The sequence below is a fragment of the Uranotaenia lowii genome, chromosome 2 (assembly GCF_029784155.1).
Source record: "Uranotaenia lowii strain MFRU-FL chromosome 2, ASM2978415v1, whole genome shotgun sequence".
NCBI lineage: Eukaryota > Metazoa > Arthropoda > Insecta > Diptera > Culicidae > Uranotaenia > Uranotaenia lowii.
The window spans coordinates 434,127,616-434,151,750 of NC_073692.1; the positions used below are offsets into that span (position 1 = coordinate 434,127,616).

The window sequence follows — 24,135 nt, forward strand, 5'->3', positions numbered from 1 at the left end:
CTATTCCCTTCATTCCGATAGACATCGACACTCAACCAGTATAATATTCATACGCCAGGTTGGTCTCCTGTAGTAGAATGTTAATACATGGGCCCCGGAGAGGCGCAAGATGTGGGTTCAAGTCTCACCGGGAGACAAGGCGAATTTTTTTCGCATGTTTTTCAACATCAATTTTCCCTTATCTAGTCCCTAAAATTTCATCTAAGTTGGATTCATTTCTCTACAAAAAAAATTAAATGTAATTCCAGAATTTGCTGGCGCATAATGCAACAGGCAGGCATAAGGCCCAGGCTATGAAAGGTTTCGCTTCTTCAGCCCAGCATACGGTTCCGAAATGTAAAGGGAAATGATAAATTTGCGCGCTGAGCATATGTTGTTCGATTTTTGGGTGCAGTTTTTCATTTTAGCTCAAATAGGAAATGTGTAATAAATTTCCGCGTTTTTTGTTTCAACCGTTCGTTGCTTTCACACTATCGTGACGTTTTTACGAAACGATAGGTGGATTAATTTTTTTTCCCTAGTCAACGCGTTGTAATTATATCGCAATGTAAGCTTTCAAATATATTTAAGAATTCTTTAACAGTGAAATATTAATTTTTAGCATATTTTCAAACATGAAACATAAAACAAACTTAAAATATAAATTACAAGACGCATCATAAGTGAGCACATAAATGTACAAAATGCGAATATAACGCACTCTTGCATCTGCAAAGGCTCTTGAAAACTTTTAAAGTAATTATTATAAAAGCTTTTAAGATTGTCAAAATTGTCAAAATTGTCAAAATTGTCAAAATTGTCAAAATTGTCAAAATTGTCAAAATTGTCAAAATTGTCAAAATTGTCAAAATTGTCAAATTGTCAAAATTGTCAAAATTGTCAAAATTGTCAAAATTGTCAAAATTGTCAAAATTGTCAAAATTGTCAAAATCGTCAAAATTGTCAAAATCGTCAAAGTTGTCAAAATTGTCAAAATTGTCAAAATTGTCAAAATTGTCAAAATTGTCAAAATTGTCAAAATTGTCAAAATTGTCAAAATTGTCAAAATTGTCAAAATTGTCAAAATTGTCAAAATTGTCAAAATTGTCAAATTGTCAAAATTGTCAAAATTGTCAAAATTGTCAAAATTGTCCAAATTGTCAAAATTGTCAAAATTGTCAAAATTGTCAAAATTGTCAAAATTGTCAAAATTGTCAAAATTGTCAAAATTGTTAAAATTGTCAAAATTGTCAAAATTGTCAAAATTGTCAAAATTGTCAAAATTGTCAAAATTGTCAAAATTGTCAAAATTGTCAAAATTGTCAAAATTGTCAAAATTGTCAAAATTGTCAAAATTGTCAAAATTGTCAAAATTGTCAAAATTGTCAAAATTGTCAAAATTGTCAAAATTGTCAAAATTGTCAAAATTGTCAAAATTGTCAAAATTGTCAAAATTGTCAAAATTGTCAAAATTGTCAAAATTGTCAAAATTGTCAAAATTGTCAAAATTGTCAAAATTGTCAAAATTGTCAAAATTGTCAAAATTGTCAAAATTGTCAAAATTGTCAAAATTGTCAAAATTGTCAAAATTGTCAAAATTGTCAAAATTGTCAAAATTGTCAAAATTGTCAAAATTGTCAAAATTGTCAAAATTGTCAAAATTGTCAAAATTGTCAAAATTGTCAAAATTGTCAAAATTGTCAAAATTGTCAAAATTGTCAAAATTGTCAAAATTGTCAAAATTGTCAAAATTGTCAAAATTGTCAAAATTGTCAAAATTGTCAAAATTGTCAAAATTGTCAAAATTGTCAAAATTGTCAAAATTGTCAAAATTGTCAAAATTGTCAAAATTGTCAAAATTGTCAAAATTGTCAAAATTGTCAAAATTGTCAAAATTGTCAAAATTGTCAAAATTGTCAAAATTGTCAAAATTGTCAAAATTGTCAAAATTGTCAAAATTGTCAAAATTGTCAAAATTGTCAAATTGTCAAAATTGTCAAAATTGTCAAAATTGTCAAAATTGTCAAAATTGTCAAAATTGTCAAAATTGTCAAAATTGTCAAAATTGTCAAAATTGTCAAAATTGTCAAAATTGTCAAATTTGTCAAAATTGTCAAAATTGTCAAAATTGTCAAAATTGTCAAAATTGTCAAAATTGTCAAAATTGTCAAAATTGTCAAAATTGTCAAAATTGTCAAAATTGTCGAAATTGTCGAAATTGTCAAAATTTTCAAAATTGTCAAAATTGTCAAAATTGTTAAAATTGTTAAAATTGTCAAAATTGTCAAAATTCACAAAATTCTCAAAATTGTGAAAGATTAAGAAATATAGAATTGGTCTCATTTGTGTATTTTCAATTATTAACTCAATCTCCCAGATTGTCAAAATTGTCAAAATTGTCAAAATTGTCAAAATTGTTCAATTGTGAAAATGGTTGAAATTGTCAAAATTGAAAAAATACTAAATATTGTGTAAAAAATAGTGGAAACTTTTTCTGAAAAAGTTAATTGCGAATCACCCAGTTATTTCAAATGATACTCCAAGGGTCAGTCACATATTTGGAATTCATTAACCACAGCGTGAGTCATTTTTCATGTGTGGCGTATGTTTGTTTTCAAACTTATTTTTTCTTTCTCGTGTGTGTTTGGTTTTTTTTAGCCTGCCTTCAAAAGTGTCGATTGCATGGTTTTCCACCATTTCAGCAATCGTCAGCTGGTTGGTGCAAATGCTTAAAGGTGAGTGGGAAGAACCATCGAACCCTGGGTGGCATCGGGTTCATTTATTCGAAATCGTCATCAGCAACAAAAAATCAACAATTTAATATAGCAGAAAGGTTTCGTTGCCCCAGCCCTTTCAAATGGACAAAACGGACAAATCGACCTGCTGAGACGAAGATGCACCACCGATACAGCTTCGATCTGAACTCATTAGAGAGCTAGCTAATCAAAAATGCTAAAATCCCTCTAAACATTGACCGCAAAACCATTCGTCTGACGAGAAATAAAAGAAGGCAAAAACCAAGATCGTGCTGAACGGCAATTTATCACCGGCTTTCGTCTCACATTTCGAATGAATCCCCAAAACTTATTCAAAGTGAGGTAATAATTTGAGGAAATGTTTTTCAACCAACCTTTAACGCAAAGACGGCGGTGAAAAAAAAACAAAGGTTAAGTCATTTTAGGAACTCTAGGCACGTTTTCCGTACCAACCCATCCGTTGTCGGGGAGTTGAGAAATCGTGAATTGTTCTGGCGGTGGAGGTGGTGCCATCACCATCATCAACAACAAATGGATGGATACCCTCAGATTTCGGGAGTCTACCACTGACTGTAGAAGGTAGATTGCCTAAAAGGAGCGTACAAAATAATAATTTTTAATGGTTCTCCGCGCCTGTCTTTCACGTCGAGGAGCACCTACCGGGAATATTCATGTGTTTCGTCGTTTGCGTTATTTTTCGGTTTCCAATCATGTTTGTGAAGTTTTAGTTTTTCATTTCTATTCTCGTTTCATTTCGCCCCACACCTCGCAGCGAGGAAATTGAAATAAAGAATCATTTCGTTAACGTGTGAACTGACTGATTTTTTTTTCTGTTCAGTTGGCTCACTTGGAACTAATCGATGGTGATTTGCGGTGTTGGAGCTCAAATGATTCCTAAATAAACAAAAGTTTCCATTTTGGTTGGTTTTCAATTTAAATTCTGGAGATAGAAAAAGCTCAACAGAAATCAATTTCACGCTTTCAACAAAGAACATAGTAGCCCGGTAGGTGGTAGGCTCTGTGTTTGAAAACTTCAATTGAAAGCAATCGAAGTAGGCTACATAATATTTTCTGAATCAGCAACAGATTTGAGACAGCCAAAGGCTACTAGACTATTCAAGCAATGGTTTAAAATGTAAACAATGATTTAATTGCTGCGCCTACTTAAAAAAAGACTTCAATTTGATCTGGGTAGTAGGTTCGTAAAAGAAGAATCAAAACTGTCAAAATAATGAAATTTAAATTTTAGGTTGTTGTGATTCAGATTGTTGCGACAACATCATTGTCATTCGCCTTGGATTGCTTCCTTTGCGCAAATGACAATGTGTATTTTTCGCATTTTATTGAGCAATAAAACGGGCGACGAAAATCTCGTTTCTGAAGTTCATCAAAACATTATCTCATAATTAAATCTGGTGCTGTTGTAATACGCGAAAATTTTGTTTTCCAATCAGTTCAGCTTGCGCCATCAAGTCTAGATCAGCTGTCGTGTCATGAGAATGCTGTCTATAGTACCGACTTCCTTCCAAGGCAGCTTTTCGATTCAGTTTTGTTTTTCCACCAATCGAAGCTGCTGGTGGTCTCTGTGGTTTATGATTTCCATAACCCAGCAAGGATCCGAGGGAAATGGAGATGGGCCTTCGGATCCTTGTTGTTTGCCACTGCCGAGAAGAAGAAAACTGGGCCGGAAAATCTTTAAGCATTCAAGGATATCGCAGCATTTTTCTACTTACATAAATATCGGTACTTTATGAGAGGGCCATGAAAAGCTTAACCAGAAAGAAAACGAACTGCGAGAGGCAATATATTTATTCTTGGAATGTACTACAAACGTTACCCAGTTTTCGCAATCTGCTCTATGGAAACCCTGATTGGTGGAGGTTTTTTTTTCACCAAACTGAGGGAGTTTGTTTTTATTTTCTTATATTCTTTAGCTAATTCTTAAGCTCTCTGTCTCTTTTCTCGGGAGATGAAAAGTTCTGAAAGCTGTGCCGTAAAAAATGGGGACAGAAAAAAGTTTGACGCATAAGCGCTTTCCCCTAAGGGATGGCTCGGGTCCGGCAAGGGATGTCCGTTCAAGAGATCACTAATGAGGGTGAAGTTCGCCGCGCTCATAGGGGTTCTTTTGGGGCCGTGGAACTTAATTAGAATCGGAAGACTTTCCCTCGGAAGACTATCGCGTTCGTTATTAATTTTGTGTGGAAAACGCAGCCTGTGGAAGTTCATTTGGTAGGGCTTCGAATTCAGAAGAAAACAAAAAAAGTCCGGAGGCAAGATTTTAAAGTTGGCTATTTTCTTCACGCTGCCAGTGTGGGTCGAAGATTTTTGATTAATTAATTTCCTTTCCCTTTGGCCTTGGTGAAAATGACAACTTTTCAGCCCTTTCGATGAGTTACGTCATTGAAAGCGGAAGAAAATCTCTCTTGTAATCAGTGTGGAAAATCAGGCAGTAGCTAATTGGGTGGATTTTTTCCCTCTTTTTTCACTGCCCTATAATTTAAATTAACAAAGGGGCACTCGAATAAAACCCAATGAACTCTCTAATTTCAGAAACAAATCGAAAGAAAACCTAATAATAATCAGTTAGCAGCCACCTCCAAAAATTTGCCATCACGTTTTTTAGTTCAGTCAATTGATGTGAATGAAATCCCAAACGCCTACTGCGGTGTCAGATGATCCGCAAACGTAGCAAAAAAAAAAACGACTTGTCAAATAAGTGTGGGAAGTTTGCAGCTCATCTACGATACGATTCGATCCAATCCGATCGCCGCCACCGGAACTCACGAACGATCAAATCCGGTTTTTCAGTGTGTGTCAGTCAGTCGGTGTTGAAGAAATTTGGTGAAATTCTTCGAAAATTGATTTTAATTGTCAATTCTCATCACACAAACGAGGGAGAGGTTTTTTTATTCATGTTTGTGTTTGTTGTCATTTTCGAGCCAACGATATAAGTCCGTGAGAAGATTTCATCCGTTCATTTAAACGTTTTCTTCTGTCACTTGGCATCGTTAAAAAGTCGACGACCACTGACAGAAGCGAACAGAAAAGCTCATAAACTATAGGCGATGTTAATCTGATGATCGTTAGGTTTTGTTGTTCAAATCTGTACCCAGATTGCCAGCGAAACCATTGTTTGGCGCGGAAGAGATGATCGATTGCTTGAATAGTTTTATTTTATCAGCACACAACAGCAGGAAACGTTAGGAAAACTCCGCTGATCAAAGCAACCTCTGCCAAACGACACAAGAAGTTAAGCTGGAAAACAGGAAGGAGACAAGCAATTTGCCATTAAAATCCAATTTGACGTAATATTTTGGTTGAAGGAAGTTTAATTACACTCGCAATCCTGTTGCGTTTATCCCAATAACAGGGATTGGCATTGGCTTCGTAGAGTAATAAGGCACAAAGTCTATTAACGTTCTGTCAATGTTTGTGCCAGTAGCATGTTACCCAGTGTAAATTGTCTTTCTATTACAGTCATCAGTAGTGAGTGGAGCGAACGTTCGCGCTTTTCCAACCAAGCAACCAATAGACACAACACAGGACGTGTCACCACACAAAGTTTTACGTTTCCCATGGCACATGGATTGCTTGGATTGGATCCCGCAGTTTAGTCCTAGGACTAGTGCGAAAGGAAAGCAAATTGCAGTGGCCAAGTTGTAATCGAAGAAGCTCTAATCATGGCACACTAGATCCCGGAACAGACAGTGGGATAGTTGTGTAGTGCATGCCCTTTCCCTCGTTTCATGTGGGGCGAAGGAGTTGGAGGAAGATGTTGTTGGAGCTTTTGTTTGGTGACGGCTTTGGCAAAGGAAAGTTTTTACGATGTTTAAGTATTAATATAAATTGATGATTATAAAGATAATAAACAATGACATTATTTCTTCTAGCATCTCTAGCGAAGAAAACCGGCAGCAGATGAGATGACTGTAGCGCCTGGAGGAGACACTCGACACAAAACAGTATCTTATTTTTATCTTCCAGAAGCGGTTTCGCATATACACATCGTCAGGAAAAGAAGCGGAGAGATACTTGAGTATTAATTTTCTTTTATTCCTTTTTTCCGTTCCAATTTCTGCCGGCGAGGAGATCGTTTCCGAACTGCTTCCTCCTGAAGATGCTACTCGAGTCACTCTTCGCTTTGCTATCTGCCTTTGCCTTTGTCGAGTGTCGTCACCGTCCTTCTTCTCTTCATTGTAACAAGAAGCAGAGCTAGGATTAACTTCTTAAAGATTAGATAATGCTTTGCTTGCTTTCTCCTCGGTGATACCAGCGCCAGTTATGGTAGTGGCTTCCTTACTTAGGAAGATAGATGGCGTTCGCATGGACTCTGCACCGCATTTACAACGGATAATAAGATGAACGTGTGTGTGTTATGGGTATTTATATTGACCTCGTTCTCCTAGTTGCTCCTGGCAAGAAAGGATGGTATCACAGCAAATTGTGTCGTCCTTGGTTATAATTTTGTCATACAACTCGAGTTCACACGAAGCAATGGATAAGTCCCTCTGGATTGAATGTAACGAGAAAGATGAGAAAGGTCATAATAAAATACTTATTAAAGAAGGGAAAAACTTTGCCAATATAAGCTTCGAGGAGACTTTTATGACCCAGCACGACGCAACACAAGCAGATTGTAATTCGTGTAATTTGCTGCTAGAATGAAGATGGCATTTCCGAGAAAACCACAAGTCTCAGCAACCCGTCACTAAATAACCCCCATCGCCGTTGCCATGGTGTCAAAAGTGCACGGAGGGATAAACTAGTGTGAAGTCGTGCATCGTAGTTTGCGGTCGGTCCGAGTGTAAATATTTGAATAATTAATTCATACATGGTGAACTGTCAGCTAATTGACACATACTCATATCTCTCCCCTGCTTCGAGTTCGATGTTCGACCGATGCGCGAATGGAGAAAAATCGAACCTATCAATTATCAATTTACATCAATTACTGTTTACCATTTCCTCAGGTTGGCGGCTTAGAATCTCACTGGCGAAAGAGCATCGCCATAGGGGAGCTCAAACGACCAAACTCCGGGACCAGCCAGAGATCGGGAACGATAAAAGGACCGCTCTTAATTAACCATCAATTGTCACACGCAGTCACCTAGATTGTTCTCTCTCGTACATCTGTGGTTTCCAAGTGCGGTCCCTGGATGGCGCTAGGTTCCAAAATGATGCACAATTCAGTGAACTGTCTGTTGCTCTCGACTCCCGGGAAAAGCAACAATAACCCGGCACTTTTTGGGGTGCTCGGCTTCGGGTAAGCTGGAATAATCCCATGGGGTTCACCGTGGCCAACTATGACTATAAACGGAGTGAAGATTGACACGCTTAACAAAACTAATGAACGACACAAAGTTCCATTCCCCAGCCAGCGGTATTCAATCATCTCTGTTCTTTTTTTTGTGTTTTCTCCACATGTGCTGTTCCTTCGCATGACAGATTTTAAATGTCAGTAAATGATTTTAAGGGTTTTTTAAGTTTATGAAGCGAGCTTAAAGTGTTTGGCCCAGGGTCACCAACGAAGACATACACGTAGACAAAGCGATGGCTGTGCGATGATAAATGAACATGACCACGACACAGCTCACCCGAAAAAGAAATAAGAAGTAAAAAGCAGCAAAAAATCCAAGAACGAAGCAAAGCACGCAGAAAAGTACGAGATTAGATTAACTGCCAGACCGTAATGTAGATAGATTATTGTGGCAATGCTCGGGTTTTGTCCCGGCAATTCGTTCGTTCATTCTCCTAACAGCAAATAGAAAGAACGGTCATAGTTTTGAGCGTATACGCGCGTCGAGTGAAAATGATTGAATATTTTCAACCTTTAAGGAAAGTGTTTCTTTCCCTCTCCTTATCCTCGGGATTCCGAAAAATTAACCTTGGAAATCCCCAAAAACAGCAAGGGGTGGCTGTCTGCCTGCAAGAAAGACCAAATTTATTCCGGTAGATCCATCATTTTCGGGTTGTCCCTTTAGGGGTGAAATTTCTCCGATTCCCATGAAGATAATAACTGGCAGCACTACTTCCCGTGACATCTATTTGTTCTACACATCGCGTGTTTCGCTTTTCCAGTGACAAATCCGGTGACCTTACCGGCTGACAGCGAGCAACCACGTGGTGCATTTTAATCTACGTAAGCAAGTAAGTCATGGATGTGGCCTGCTGCGATGAAGCGACATCTGATGCGATCATTATTTATCGAAATTCTCTCCTTCGAATGAGTGACAGCAACTTGGCACTCGAAAATGGCGTTCAAGTGTTGCCCCATAAACAACAAACGCAGAAGAAAATGCCAATCCCGATCTGACTAGCATTATGATAAATGGATTCGGTTCGATTTATCGTCACTTTGACGACCGTTTTTCCCCTTCGCTCCGCTTTTAGCTGAACCCAACCGAGGAGGACTAAAACGTTTATTAACAGTTCATTATTGTTAATTATAATCTTTTCGCTCGGTACCCGGCTTCTCTTTCTGGTCTCAGTCGGGGTGTTGTTTGGCGGTGGTTGAGTCGTTTTCCTTGAAGAAGGAACCCAAACACCGCACCGTTACAAATGAGGTCCGCACGAGAACGTTGTAAGTAATCTCGGCAAGGAAAGGAAACGCAAAACCAAAGAAGAAGGAAAGCGGTCGCTTAAGGAAGGCCCTAGTACCTAGTGATGATTGAAATGAAATTAAATGACGGAAGAATTATGCCCGTGCATGCCGAGGGTATTTATGGGGCTCTCTTTCCGTCAGGCGTTGGGGACAGCAAAACGTCCACCCACAACAAGAGAAAAAGCCCGTTGGATCCATTAGAGCCGAGGTGGCGAGAGATCCGGAAAAGATCCGGAAAGTGATATCAACACTTCAGTGATGCGAGAGATGGAAATAAAAGGAAAAAACCCGTATATACGCGAGTTAGGGTGGTTCAATTGTATCCGGCTCTATGACCATGGAGATTTTGAAGGTTGTTAAGTCTGGCAAAAGGCTCGTTAGCCTAGCTTTTTTGGAGGAAAATCCTCAAAAGTGGTTAAGAGACGCTAGCAATACCCGAACGTTGAACTAAATCAAAAGTGAGAAACTTGGTCGATTTAACCACTCTGTTGAAAAGCTACGTTTTAGGTCGAAGAGCTCAATCTCAAGGAACGCCTAGTTTGACAAAGTTGAGGTGAAACCGTGCACCCATAGTTAACATTAAATAGTCTACCCGAATCCGATATCTGATTAAGATAATGGAAAAGTTGTTGCAATACTCAATCTAAATCAAGCAATCACAAAGATAGCTGGGTTTGTGATAAAGCCTAGTAGGCAAGTCATTTGCTTTCTGAGCCGATGTCCGGGAGTTCGAACCCAAAAGTTAACATCGAACACAGTTATACCGGATAAGTTTTTCAATAACTGCAACGTTGATATAAAGTCGCGAATGTCAAAAAGTTGGTGAAACAACTATAAAACAGTGTTCGCTAAAATGAAGTGAAACTGTGCATCGAGGTTGAAAATTTTGTACCTTTTTTATTCTCAAAATTTGTTTTATAATATATCTAACCAAAACAAGAGACAAAATTGATGAAAAATTTGTATTGACAGTTTAGAAGCAAATTTGCAAACCATTTTCTAAACGATTTTCTTGAATTTTGAAAAAGAACAGAAATTTAACGGACAAAAACACGGCTTAAGTCCTTTTTTAGGTTTTCAACTTTATTTGGACCACCCTACTGATGCTGAGCAGGAATTTCTTTCAATGAATTATGGTTGTGTGAATGAAACGAGGTTTTTCTCCTCTTCCAGAAAGTCTCCACAAAGAAGGTATGAAGTAAATGAAATTTCTGTAAAGCATTAGCGAGTCCCGGGGAGAGGCATTAACTACGGAAAGAAGCAATGAAAAAACATAAGTAGGTAGAATCGAGGCGGGATTTGTGGTTGGTGAGGATGAAGAGCGTGCGTTTCACTGACCTGATGCCAGCGGGGAAAATTTCACGCCTACACTTAAGACGGGCTTCGATCAACGATAATAGTTAAACGGGCTGCATCATTCAGGTTTTGTTATGGAACAGGAATGGGTCACCGTTTATTATGGAGATAAGTAGCGCTGCTTGCCGTTAGATCAGAAAACTACACTTGAACCGAACAAAAGTTTCATTTATCGTTAATGAGAAAGTCCTCAGCATTAACTACCAACTACTGGCGGCTGTCAAGTTGCTTCTGATGCAATCCAGAGAGAGAGCACAGTGAAACTCAAAGTCTCGTTTCATTACGCCCGGCGTAAAGTCAACGACTCCTAATTAAACCTACTAGCTAGCTCAGTACTAGTTTGGTCCACCAAAGCACAACTTTTCGACTCTAACACATCGACCGGGAGGGACTGTCCCGGTTTTCGTTTTGAAAATGGGCTTCTACTTCTGCAACAAACCAAAATTATAGCACCAGCAGCCTCGACGAGGACACAAAACAACAATCCTTCGACGACCGGAATGACGACGACGAATGGGGTCCTCTTCGCGGCAGTTTTGCCGAGTGTTCTGCTGCACAACCCTGGCGGCGCTTCAAATTACAGAACGAGGTCTGAAAAAGGGACTTAGGGAGGGTGGCGGAATGGTCCGAGTTAAACTCAGAGTTGACTTTGCATGGCTGGAAGCATATGTTTGTCTGTGTGTTTGGGCTGCTGGAACAACATTTGCTTCCAACGACTTTTGCTCCCGACATCGTATGTACCCAGCCTACTATGTATGTACGTAGATTCGTCGGCGTGCAAAGCTTGCTCGGATCCTTCAACACTTCAAAGCGAGATGCCAAGCAAAAGCAAAACACAGTAGGCAGGGTACCTACCTACAACACAGAACCTTCCCGTCACCAGCGGAATCCTTCGCCTACTACGACGTCCAAGTCCGGATTCACCAAAGTTCGGAGTGTTTGAATACTTTTTTAGTTTTTGCGAATGGCCTTATCCCGAGTGCTGATAACAGCGATCCAGCTAGCTAGCTGCCGGCATAGTCGGGTACATACATAAACAGATGAAAGAACTTTTCCCCTTCCCTCCCTTTTCGTCTTGTTCCGATATTCCAGGGCATGATGCACCCGGCAGCTAAACACTAGAAAACGCACCGCACAAGCCCAAACGAAAGCTTGCTCATAACTTTGAAAGGGAGCAGTCGTTTTTTGCGAGGAGGAGGAAAACTGTAGTAAAGTTCAACTTCGAAATAATTTAAATACAAAGTAAAATAGGTTAATTCAAGTCACATTCAGATCTATGCGAGTCTGGCGAGGCCAGAACGCGCGCGAGCAAGCGAGCGAGCGTGTTGCAATGCGGTTTTTTGCTTCTCGAAGGAGTGGGGAAGAAGTGGGAGTTTGTGCAACCGAGCTAGAAAATATACTATATACGCAAACTAGGATCTTTTTGTCTGCAGCGAGCGCACCAGGAAAACAACATCATAAGGATCAAACCGAATGAATCGCAGAAGCAAAAGAAAATTGTTAAGGACGGCGAAGACGAACGAACGAACGACACGAACGACACGGCGGGGGAGAGCGAAGAAGTAGTGCAACACTAGCCCAACCAACCACGGAGCAGGTTTTGATATCTGAACTGTGTGTAATTGAAATAGGAGAAGGATTTTCCATCTTTCTGAACTCTTCAGTGCACTCTTGACTTTTTCCTGCTCCGGCAAGCTCGTTCCGATTTTTTCTCAACCCAACAGTCATTGGTTCTACTTCCCGTTTTTCTTTTTACATTTTTTTTTTCAAACGGACTGACAACCGGGAACTCTTCGTTATATCCATATCGTAGTCAGGAATTTGCCCGGATTCCGCGAGCGCATTCATTTCTTTTTTCCGGCTCGGTTCCACTGAAATTAGGTTGAAGCTTTGAAGGAATCCTTTCTGCATTTTCCGCACTAAAAATATCACGGATGCGCTCGCTCGCTATCAGATCATCATTTCATCAAAGGGATGCTGCTATCTCGTAGGTGGCTGGATAGATAGAATGAAGGGCGAAAGAAAGAAAGTGGGGGGCGGGAAAAAGTTTCCTTCACATTTCCTCCAGAAGATCATTAATTTTACTTGAAGCAAATTTGTTCCACTCCTGTAAAGAGTCTTTGGTGCCCAAATTGGGGTCACACAGATTTTGAACCATTTTTTTTTCAGTCTCAAATCTAAATCGTCGCCCTGTTGCAAGCTGAGAGCTAGCTCGCATTCGTGTTGACAAATGATGTGCTGATGCTGTTTGAAGGGAGGCGGACACCGAATGCGATGGCACGTGCGCCTCACATTGCTTCTTAGAACAGACAAAAACTGATGCTCGTCGAAACATCAAAATATGCAAACAAGATCGAATTTTTGGAATTGGAATGTAACAGCGGGAAAAATGTTCAATTGATTGCTCCTCCTTCCTGTTTCTGTATCATTTATCATTTTTCTCTTTAAATTTGTTTTAAGTATCAGACTTGAAGCAGGGTTGTCTCCTGCTTGTTGCAATTGATTCCTAAGACATTTTTCAAGAGTGTGAGGAGAAGGTGTGTGATTGGAAGATTTTTCGGAAGCCACGATGCGATATTAGTCAACTATAAATCGAGCAAACTACAATTTGAAAATGAAAATATTTTTAAAAATTATCAAAATTGTCAAAATTTTCAAAACTGTCAAAATTGTCAAAATTGTCAAAATTGTCAAAATTGTCAAAATTGTCAAAATTGTCAAAATTGTCAAAATACTCAAAATTGTCAAAATTGTCAAAATTGTCAAAATTGTCAAAATTGTCAAAATTGTCAAAATTGTCAAAATTGTCAAAATTGTCAAAATTGTCAAAATTGTCAAAATTGTCAAAATTGTCAAAATTGTCAAAATTGTCAAAATTGTCAAAATTGTCAAAATTGTCAAAATTGTCAAAATTGTCAAAATTGTCAAAATTGTCAAAATTGTCAAATTGTCAAAATTGTCAAAATTGTCAAAATTGTCAAAATTGTCAAAATTGTCAAAATTGTCAAAATTGTCAAAATTGTCAAAATTGTCAAAATTGTCAAAATTGTCAAAATTGTCAAAATTGTCAAAATTGTCAAAATTGTCAAAATTGTCAAAATTGTCAAAATTGTCAAAATTGTCAAAATTGTCAAAATTGTCAAAATTGTCAAAATTGTCAAAATTGTCAAAATTGTCAAAATTGTCAAAATTGTCAAAATTGTCAAAATTGTCAAAATTGTCAAAATTGTCAAAATTGTCAAAATTGTCAAAATTGTCAAAATTGTCAAAATTGTCAAAATTGTCAAAATTGTCAAAATTGTCAAAATTGTCAAAATTGTCAAAATTGTCAAAATTGTCAAAATTGTCAAACTTGTCAAACTTGTCAAAATTGTCAAAATTGTCAAAATTGTCAAAATTGTCAAAATTGTCAAAATTGTCGAAATTGTCAAAATTGTCAAAATTGTCAAAATTGTCAAAATTGTCAAAATTGTCAAAATTGTCAAAATTGTCAAAATTGTCAAAATTGTCAAAATTGTCAAAATTGTCAAAATTGTCAAAATTGTCAAAATTGTCAAAATTGTCAAAATTGTCAAAATTGTCAAAATTGTCAAAATTGTCAAAATTGTCAAAATTGTCAAAATTGTCAAAATTGTCAAAATTGTCAAAATTGTCAAAATTGTCAAAATTGTCAAAATTGTCAAAATTGTCAAAATTGTCAAAATTGTCAAAATTGTCAAAATTGTCAAAATTGTCAAAATTGTCAAAATTGTCAAAATTATCAAAATTGTCAAAATTGTCAAAATTGTCAAAATTGTCAAAATTGTCAAAATTGTCAAAATTGTCAAAATTGTCAAAACTGTCAAATTGTCAAATTGTCAAAATTGTCAAAATTGTCAAAATTTTCAAAATTGTCAAAACTGTCAAAATTGTCAAAATTGTCAAAATTGTCAAAATTGTCAAAATTGTCAAAATTGTCAAAATTGTCAAAATTGTCAAAATTGTCAAAATTGCCAAATTTTCAAAATTGTCAAAACTGTCAAAATTATCAAAATTGTCAAAATTGTCAAAATTGTCAAAATTGTCAAAATTGTCAAAATTGTCAAAATTGTCAAAATTGTCAAAATTGTCAAAATTGTCAAAATTGTCAAAATTGTCAAAATTGTCAAAATTGTCAAAATTGTCAAAATTGTCAAAACTGTCAAATTGTCAAATTGTCAAAATTGTCAAAATTGTCAAAATTTTCAAAATTGTCAAAACTGTCAAAATTGTCAAAATTGTCGAAATTGTCAAAATTGTCAAAATTGTCAAAATTGTCAAAATTGCCAAAATTGTCAAAATTGTCAAAATTGTCAAAATTGTCAAAATTGTCAAAATTGTCAAAATTGTCAAAATTGTCAAAATTGTCAAAATTGTCAAAATTGTCAAAATTGTCAAAATTGTCAAAATTGTCAAAATTGTCAAAATTGTCAAAATTGTCAAAATTGTCAAAATTGTCAAAATTGTCAAAATTGTCAAATTGTCAAAATTGTCAAAATTGGCAAAATTGTCAAAATTGTCAAAATTGTCAAAATTGTCAAAATTGTCAAAACTGTCAGAATTGTCAAAATTGTCAAAATTGTCAAAATTGTCAAAATTGTCAAATTGTCAAAATTGTCAAAATTGGCAAAATTGTCAAAATTGTCAAAATTGTCAAAACTGTCAGAATTGTCAAAATTGTCAAAATTGTCAAAATTGTCAAAATTGTCAAAATTGTCAAAATTATCAAAATTGTCAAAATTGTCAAAATTGTCATAATTGTCAAAATTGTCAAAATTGTCAAAATTGTCAAAATTGTCAAAATTTTCAAAATTTTCAAAATTGTTAAAATTTATTTGCCCCACTGTGCATTGAGATGAAAGCTCAACTTTCCGTGAGCACAATACTGTAGATACCTTTGAACTCAATTCCAGAGGTTCGCGCATTCGTCTCGCTTGACGGAACTGAAAAGCGTCGTTCGTTGACGGGTCGGCAATTTTCTCTACTGCCGTGGAAAACACTCTCCGTCATAGGCAGCGAAATCAACAAAGACATTTTTTCCGTCTTCTGATGAACGTAAAACAAATAGAAGTGAAAAGAAAAACTAGTTAAACCCCTAAGAGTGTAGATTTTTGCGATCCTAGAGCAGGTTTCCTAGCCCAACTTGTTTGGTCTTCAATCGTCGTCGTATGAGAAAAACTCTCACGATAATTAAAACCGGCTGCAGCAGTGCAGCTCTCAAGAAAAAGACGAAGAAATGGGTAGGCGACTTAGGTTCTGGTCTAGTATACCACTTTTGCGCGCTTTTTGCAAGGGTTGCTTTGATCCGCCAGAAACACCACTGGTGCACTATAGCGCGTGGGTGGAACGTCGTCGTCGCCATCGGGATGAATAAAGCTTAGTTCTTTTAGAAATGGGACAGTTACGAATGCCTGTATCTAAAAAACCATTCGTTTGAACGAAATACTTTCTATGAAGAAAAAGAAGGTAATGTTATTATCTTTCATGAAAAAATTTGAAAAAAAATATTTACTGTTTTTTGCTAAAGAAATTTCTACTTTATTCTTGGTATCTCCCATTGGCCGGCGCACACTTTTTTCAGCCATGGTATTGATCAGTTTCTCCAACTTATACTTCGTAAAATCTATATTTTAGGTAGCTTCACCCTCCTTCTTCAATTTCTGATACTTTTTGGTCCAATACTTCTCTGGAAACTGGAAACTGGAAGCATTTTAGTGGATACAGTTGTTTCGAAATGATCAAATTATATTATTTTTGACCACATTTTTGAACGTTTTTTTTCGGTACCGGTTTTACAGCTTAAGAGTTTTGGAACTATCAAAAAATGGTTGTTTGAGGTTGGATTTCAATGAGTCATCACTAGGCAACACTTTCAGCTTATCGGAGAAAATTGTTTTGGACATTTCAGCGATCTACCCTAAGTTTTTCGTTTATTGAAAATTAAAAATGCTGGTATGAGACTTGACTTCCTTGATGATCCTTAACCGTTGTTGCCGATCATGTGCTTCTCTCCAATGCTTGATTTTAACTTTGTGGACATTATTGACAGTGTTTGCATACTTATCCACCACAAAAACTCAGTAATTCTTTGAATAATCAACGGTGTTGTCAGCTATCAATTTGATAATGACGTATTTTCAAGGAAACTGTGCAAAATTATTTTTTTCTTTTTCTCTTGCATCGTACATATCTCAAAAACGCGTAAATTTTAAATTTTGAAAAAAATAGGGCGAATAGTACTTTTTACAGGCAACAAAATGCTGTCAAAATTTTCAATATTCAATAACTAGTTAACGAGCTATTAGCAAATGAAAGTGTCCCATTTCTAAAAGAACTAAGCTTTAAGCCAGTGATGCTTAAAATCCCTTGAGAAAAAAAAAAAAAAAAAAGTCGTCGTCGCCAAGAGTGGGGTCCTCTCGGTGAGGACATACTCGTTGACTTTTGTGTTCCAAAAGACGAACAACGCTTGGTTCTAATGAGGGAATTTTCCCATTCTTCTCGTCGAAAGGAACGAAACATCAAACGAAAGGTGAATTTTTCGGGAAATTCGTAAGAAAACAGCTAGATTACGATCGTACAACAGCAAGTTGGAAGGATGGCGATACTAATGACCGGCAGGATTCATCTGCTCTGTGCTCCCGGAGTCGTTTCCGAAACAATAAACGTTCATAGAGGAAAAAATGGGAAAACTTTTCTTCACTCCACACTCTTCCCCAGGATATGATTTGTAGCAATACGGTTCGGTTCGGGTGATGCTTCTCCGAGATGATTGCGAGCAAAAGTTGCCAAATATTTACTCGGCTATATATATTTTTTAAGTTAGTATGGTTATCTCGAGAATTTTCAAGAATGAGCACCAAAGAAAAAAAAACAATGGCAAAATAGAAAGAAAAGCTGGTGGCGCGAGCTCGCCTCGACTCGACTAGATTGTGGGCCAAGGCAAGATTTAGTATTCCCTATGGATGGAAGAGCCTGTCGTGGGTGAAAATGGGAAAAGCGAGTTGGAAAATCGTGAGGAATCACAGGAGGAAAATGGGGGCAGTCGAAATAAGAACGATTTTGTTTTCACAGATGCTTGAGTTTATGTTTTTCTTTTTAATTTTATGTGTTTGGCGAGTTTATTTTTTGTTGCCTTCTGCTAGCGCTATCGTCGTTATCGTTATTTTTTTTCTTCTAGAGTCTATGATAAAGCAAACTGCAAAGAATTGCTGCAGACGCCATCAGTGCCATATTCTGGGGAACAGCTGCGCAAAAGTGAGGGGTGTAATGCAGGAGCAGCAGCAGTGAACGAATAGGAATGTGTTTTGTAGGGTTGGACACGAGACGGCAAACGGAAAAGAATTTCGGGCGGAAAACGGAGAAAGTGTAGTTGCAATTTCTGCACAGTTTCATCATCAAAGGAGGCGCTGCTGGATGAGGGTTGGCCCAAACCGTGGAACAAAAAAAACATATCGACTGCACTCTTCGAAGTTTTTCGGAAAAGCCGTACCGGGCGAGGTGCCAGAATCAATAGCTTTGATGGGATGTAGCCCCCTGGCGAGTCAAGTTTCAAGTCGAAGTGAGTGCATTCGGACAGGGTTGGAACACGAGGGTTTGGCAGAAAAGAGGGAGCAGAAGGCAAAACAGCCCGAGGGTATGCAGAATCGAAGAATCGAGGGATAACTTCATCACACTATCGCAAATAGCTATTTTATGTTAATTTTGTGTGTAAATTGCCCCGGGGGGAGATGAACGGTTTTTCGATTCCGATGGGCTTGGTTCCTGTCCTGTTCGTCGGAGTCGCAGTAGCGAAGGGCCAGGGGAAAATGGTTGGAAAATGGCTTTAAAGGATAAATTGTTTTAATTTTTGATTGATATGCAAATGCGTCTAGCGGTATGTCATTGGCCTGTATTGCACCGAGCGAGGGGTGACTTTTCGTTCTTGAGGGATGCTGACATTCCTGAAGGGGACAGAAACGAACAAGAGGCACCCCAGTGAGGTGAGTTTGCCGAACGAAGGGCAATAGGAAACACGCAATCACAACCGATTGACAATTTAAACAGTTGTTTGCCCTCTGGTTTTCAGCCTTTTGGGGATTGGGATGAAGTGAAGCTTCGTAAACGATTTCAATGGCGATTGAAGTTCATTGATTCAAGATCCTGTGCAAAGTAAACAGTTATTTTGAAATTGAAATTTCTTCAATAATATTTAGGAGCACATACACATGCAACATCAATCATAGTAGCTCATGAATTAATAGAAAACAAATTGACAGCTCTATCCGTGAATTTGAACAGAGATGAAAAAACAGTGAAATTTAACAGTTTGCAAGTGTTTGTGTAAGATTTTCTATAACAATTTTTTCAGTAAATCTGGTAGGAATTGATATATAGGTAAATCTAAGGAATATCTGAAAAGCATTCCGACGTGTATGTTTTCGTCCACTGAGGCAAATTTTTCGGGTTACTGCTGAAGGTCCGCTCGCAAGACATTTAGTAGTTCATAAAATTTCTCAGAAATGAGGAAATTTACTAAAAAATCGTAAATTTTAAGGAAACGATGCAATATTCCGTCAGTTTGCCAGAATTTTTATGAATCACATCGCCCTTGTTATGCAAAGTTGAAAATCGTTTCAGATTTTTTTTTCTCAATCGGGAGCCCCCTCGTGAGCTGCCAACGCAATGCCAACTGACGAAGGGCAGGACTCGGATACGATTTTCCCGAAAGGCGAGGAACACGTAGAGGGAAAAATATGAATAGAATTTTCATATCGATTTTCCGCTACGTTCCACCTCCTTCAACGAGGGCGGCGGGCGGCTGCAACGAATTTAATCTTTCTCCTTGAAAAGACGCCGTGCGTCGATCCGATCCCGGTCCATCGATAAGATTTATGATTTGGTTTACAAGTACCGAAATCGAAGATAACGAACGAAAGAATCTCTTCCCCCGACCGAAAATCAAGACCTTGGGAATGAATGTGTTTCTCCGTGTTGTTGTCAACAATCGACAGCCAAGCGGCGCGGCGGCCCAGGTCGTTGTCGAAGATTCCAGTCGGATTTTTCACCCGTTATTCGTCTCACTCCTACCCCGGAAAAAATCCGCCAGTAGGGCTTCGAGAGGGCTAGACTGAACCAACACGGGTACAAAATGATAAATGACAGCTTGTTTTTCCTTTCCGGAAAACTCTGTGGAGGAAGACGGAGGAAAATTTGAAGCAAAGAAATCTTGAAGCCGGTTTCCCCTCCGGAGCTGAAGATTTTTCTTCTCTCGCCGCGTGTTTTAGCTTTAGCCCAAAATTGTACTGTGGATTTACAACAGCTAATGGTTCAGTTCAGTGAAGTGCTGGACGGCTGGAAATGAAGAAGGAAAATCAATTTTGGTTGGTCGGTGGGTCGGATTTTTTTCGCACTCCCCGGAACACCCTCTCTCGCCGGTAGGTGGGAGCTGCCAGCCACTTCAGATTCGTCTGAAATCCGACCGAAGGTAGTATGAATCCCAATGGAGCTTCGCGTACCTACTCGTCGCATCAGCATCACCTTTAACTTCATTAAATTTTCCGATCCCATTAACGGAGCGTTTTCAAGAGCTTGGAAGGAAAAAAATATTCCAACTTTAAGGGCGAAATTTTATTGCTTTGAGTTTGTTTTTAGGTGTTTAACTTAGTTCAACTTAAATTTGTTTTGAAAACACCTTATAACTGAACTTCAAATCGGAGAAGCTTACAGTGAAAACCTTTATTTTAGCAGCCTACTAAGATACCCCATGTTAAGAGTTTTCGCTTTTTGAGGACGCAGTTTGATAAGACTAAATTATAATGATAAAAACACAGTAGTAAGATTTTTCAGTTGTTAAAAGTATAAACTAAACATATCTTAATTCTTGTTTTATTGGTTAATTTCAACTTTTTTTTACTAATGCAAAAAGTAAGACTAAAAACAGTTTGAATCAACTATGTAAAACCTTTGAGTAATTTTTTTTCCGTGTATCTTCACGCCAGCAGCCTACTTTGATAGCCCTCGTTTAGTGTTCAACCATTTGGGGACGCTTCGACTTTCGCTCGATAAGACTAGTAGGTAGTGCAACAAAGTAAGTAGAAGGAGAAAAAAATCCCTTACTATAGTCAGTGTCTTTCCCACCCAGTGAGCAGAGAGCAGGGCTGTGTAAGGAGGTGTATGTGATGAGATACTGCTGTACGTGTCCGTTCTGTCCAGACCAGACTGTAACCAGACGGACACGGAGAGAACGTTGCTGTTTCTAGAGTATTCAGGCTGGTGTGCGGGGGTGTTTCGTTCTCGGTGAGGAAAATTGTGATTTTTTTCCGGTTGAGTTTCCATCAAACGGTTAGGAGGGAGGTGGAAAATGTGGGGCGAACGAAAGATAGCCCTGGTGTTCCGTTCTTGGCTATGAACCGCCAACGACAACGACACGACAAGTCAAAACGATGAAGAGATATTCCACAGGAGACAGATTTGTGCAATTTATAATTATTTATAATGACGTCGGGGTCGAACGGCGGCGGCTGCTGACGGGTTCAGTTTTACCGTTTTCCGTCGTTGTCGTCAGCATCAGTCTCGACCGGAATGAATGAGATTGAACACGGGCACGGACCCTTTCTGTCTTCTACTTCATCCGGTCGAGACGCTACTCCGGAGTTTGAAGTCTTGCCTTATGCTACTCGATGTGCAAAACTGCTGGGCTGCCTCGCGCGCGTCATCTGGTTTATTTGTCCCTGGCGTGATCTACCCCAAAATAACAACAACATTTCACAACTTTAGACAGACCGCGACCGCGAAATGTGCTCGAGAATATGCACAAAACCCAGAAAAAAAATCAACAGATGTTACCACGTGGATGAATTCTTACTTTCTCGAAGCTACCACCGAAAGTGACATTCTGATTCCTAATCGTGGCCACTTGGAAGTACCGACTCTAGAGGGTGAATAGATTTGAAGCCCCTGAGGCAGATAGCATGTTTACTTGTTTGATTAAAAGATTTTCGTCTTACCGAGCCAAAGCAGCTACACAGCGGCCGATCAACTAAGAAGCGACGAAGCCAAGCGAAACGACAGCTGGTGGATGGATGGACGCTTTCTTCTTCATCCATCCGCTGGCCGTGATTGGCTTCCGATTGGTCGTCGCGCTAGGGGTCGGGCAAAGTGGTGTAATCGGCGTGATTACCAGCTGTTTGGAAAGGATTTTGGCCTGGCAAAAGCAAATTTGCGGAAAATCATCAATCACGAGCCGAAGATTTGTGTTCAGCATCCGACAGTGTACAAGCAATTTCGGTAATAATCCGTTCGCAAACCTCAAAACATTGCCTCCTCTCGATAACTAGAGGACAAGTTGATAAGTCATTCCGAGCCTATATCGATTACCCACCTACCAGTAGGACAGCTTTAATACTCAAACTGGTGGCTTCGAAAACCTCCTGCAGCGATCAATTAATGCTACAATTATTGTTGGAAATTGGAAAATATTTCACGTATGCCACGTATCTCCATCGAAGTAGTCCTGCAATCGCAATTATCGGCTTAGCAGGGGTGTGAGAAATGGAGAAAGCTCCACGTCTCCCTACTTCGCCATGTGTCCAAATGTGTGTTCCACAATATCATCATAGTAGCCTGGCAGCCAAACACAACTGAGTAGTATAAAACGCTTATACGCTGGGCTATTTGCCAGCATCGAATTGATCGTTTCGTGGCCTACTGCGATGATGCGAGTGATGATGTTGCAAGTTTCTGAACGATCCGGAAAACCGGCTGGCAGACAAGCAGGCGTAGGCAGAACGAGAATTTCTCAGAGCTTACTACAAAAATAGGCCTGCTGCAGCAGCAGCAGCACACTTTCTACGTTTTGAAACTCAGGACGTCTCTTCTCTTGCTGCAAGCTGCACCACGTGAGGGTGAGTGAGCTTTTGCGGAACAATTCATTCATTGCGAATGCGAAACGACGCACGGCGGCCGAGGAGGGATAAATGCAATTTCATGATGTTGTTGTTCCACCAAGTGCAGCAGTGCTATCATGACTTCATCTGGCCACCAGCTATATCCTTTTATCCCTCCAGCTGTGCGACGAACAGAAGAACGAAGCACATGGAACGAACGGGTGGTTTTCCATTTTTGACCGGACCTTGAGGGTGGATTAGTCGTCCGAAACCGGACGGAGCCTCTTTTGCTCGGTTGTCGTCCTCAAGTTTCAAATTTTCTCCGGTCACACAACGGCAGCAGCCTAGGACTTTGTGTGTAACTAAGTACGTACGTACGTACGTTCAAAAATAGGATTAAAATATCATCAATTTGGGTCACAATTTATGAGCGCTCCACTTAATGGTGCATAAACGAAGTTGAGCGAGCGAGCAGAGTTTGTTCTCAAACGTTCCGCGCTGATCCCGGTAGATTAGGGCCGTGTCACTACTGCCTGGATGATGGAAATCCGAAGGGTCAGCTCACTTGTGATTTGTTGGGTGTGTTTGAAGAAAAAAACAAGTGAAATTTATAGTGTTTGTTTGGGCATAAAAAACGTCAATTTTTGTATATTTTTTTTTTCTTACTGAAACTTGAACTTTCAACAGTATTGAAAATCTAAACCCTAAATGAAAATCTGAAATTGCTTTTCGAAAAACTAATCAAAATTTGAAATCATGTGGCAAACAGAACTTAAAATATTTTTGTTAACATTGAAAAATATATTGAATTCAAAGGGTCATAAGTAGAGTGCCCCAAATGACCCGACTTTTGAAAAAGTTATACGCTGCTGGTTAAAATTGATCCTAGGCCTAGTACAAGATCTCATGCCAAATTTGGGCCAGAACGGATCACGTTTAGCGGTCGCTCAACGAGCCTGAAGTTTGTATGGGATTTTGAGACATTTTGTTCGGGAGAAACATGAAAAACCAGTTTTTCATCAATAACTTTGGTTCCCGTCGGCCGATTTCTTTCAAAACGGGTTTTCTTAAAGCCTAAACTATGAAAAATATTTCATGCTAAGACTGCATTTCGATAAAAGTTAAGATAAAAAAGTTATAAGGCTTCAAAAATGGGCTAACTTTTTTAACGGTGGTATTCAGCACAGTTAATTAGGCGTCAATTAACAGTGATGAATACCATACTTAAAAAAGTTAACCCATTTTTGAAGCCTTATAACTTTCTTATCTTAACTCTAATTGAAATGCAGTCTTCGGATGAAATATTTTTCATAATTAAGGCTTTAAGAAAACCTGTTTTTGAAAGAAATCGGCCGACGGGAACCAAAGTTATTGATGAAAAACTGGGTTTTCATGTTTCTCCCGAACAAAATGTCTCAAAATCCATACAAACTTCAGGCTCGTTGAGCGACCCCTAAACGTGATCCGATCTGGCCCAAATTTGGCATGAGATCTTGTACTAGGCCAATGATCAATTTTAATCAGCAGCGCATAACATTTCACAGGTTTTGAATTTCCCATA

General features: G+C 38.6%; 1 protein-coding gene across 7 annotated transcripts in view; it reads right to left on the reverse strand.

Moving 5' to 3' along the window:
* LOC129746472 (teneurin-m) overlaps window positions 1–24,135 on the reverse strand; it is a 359,103-nt gene that overhangs the window by 316,256 nt on the left and 18,712 nt on the right. The gene's annotated exons all lie outside the window — the stretch shown is intronic.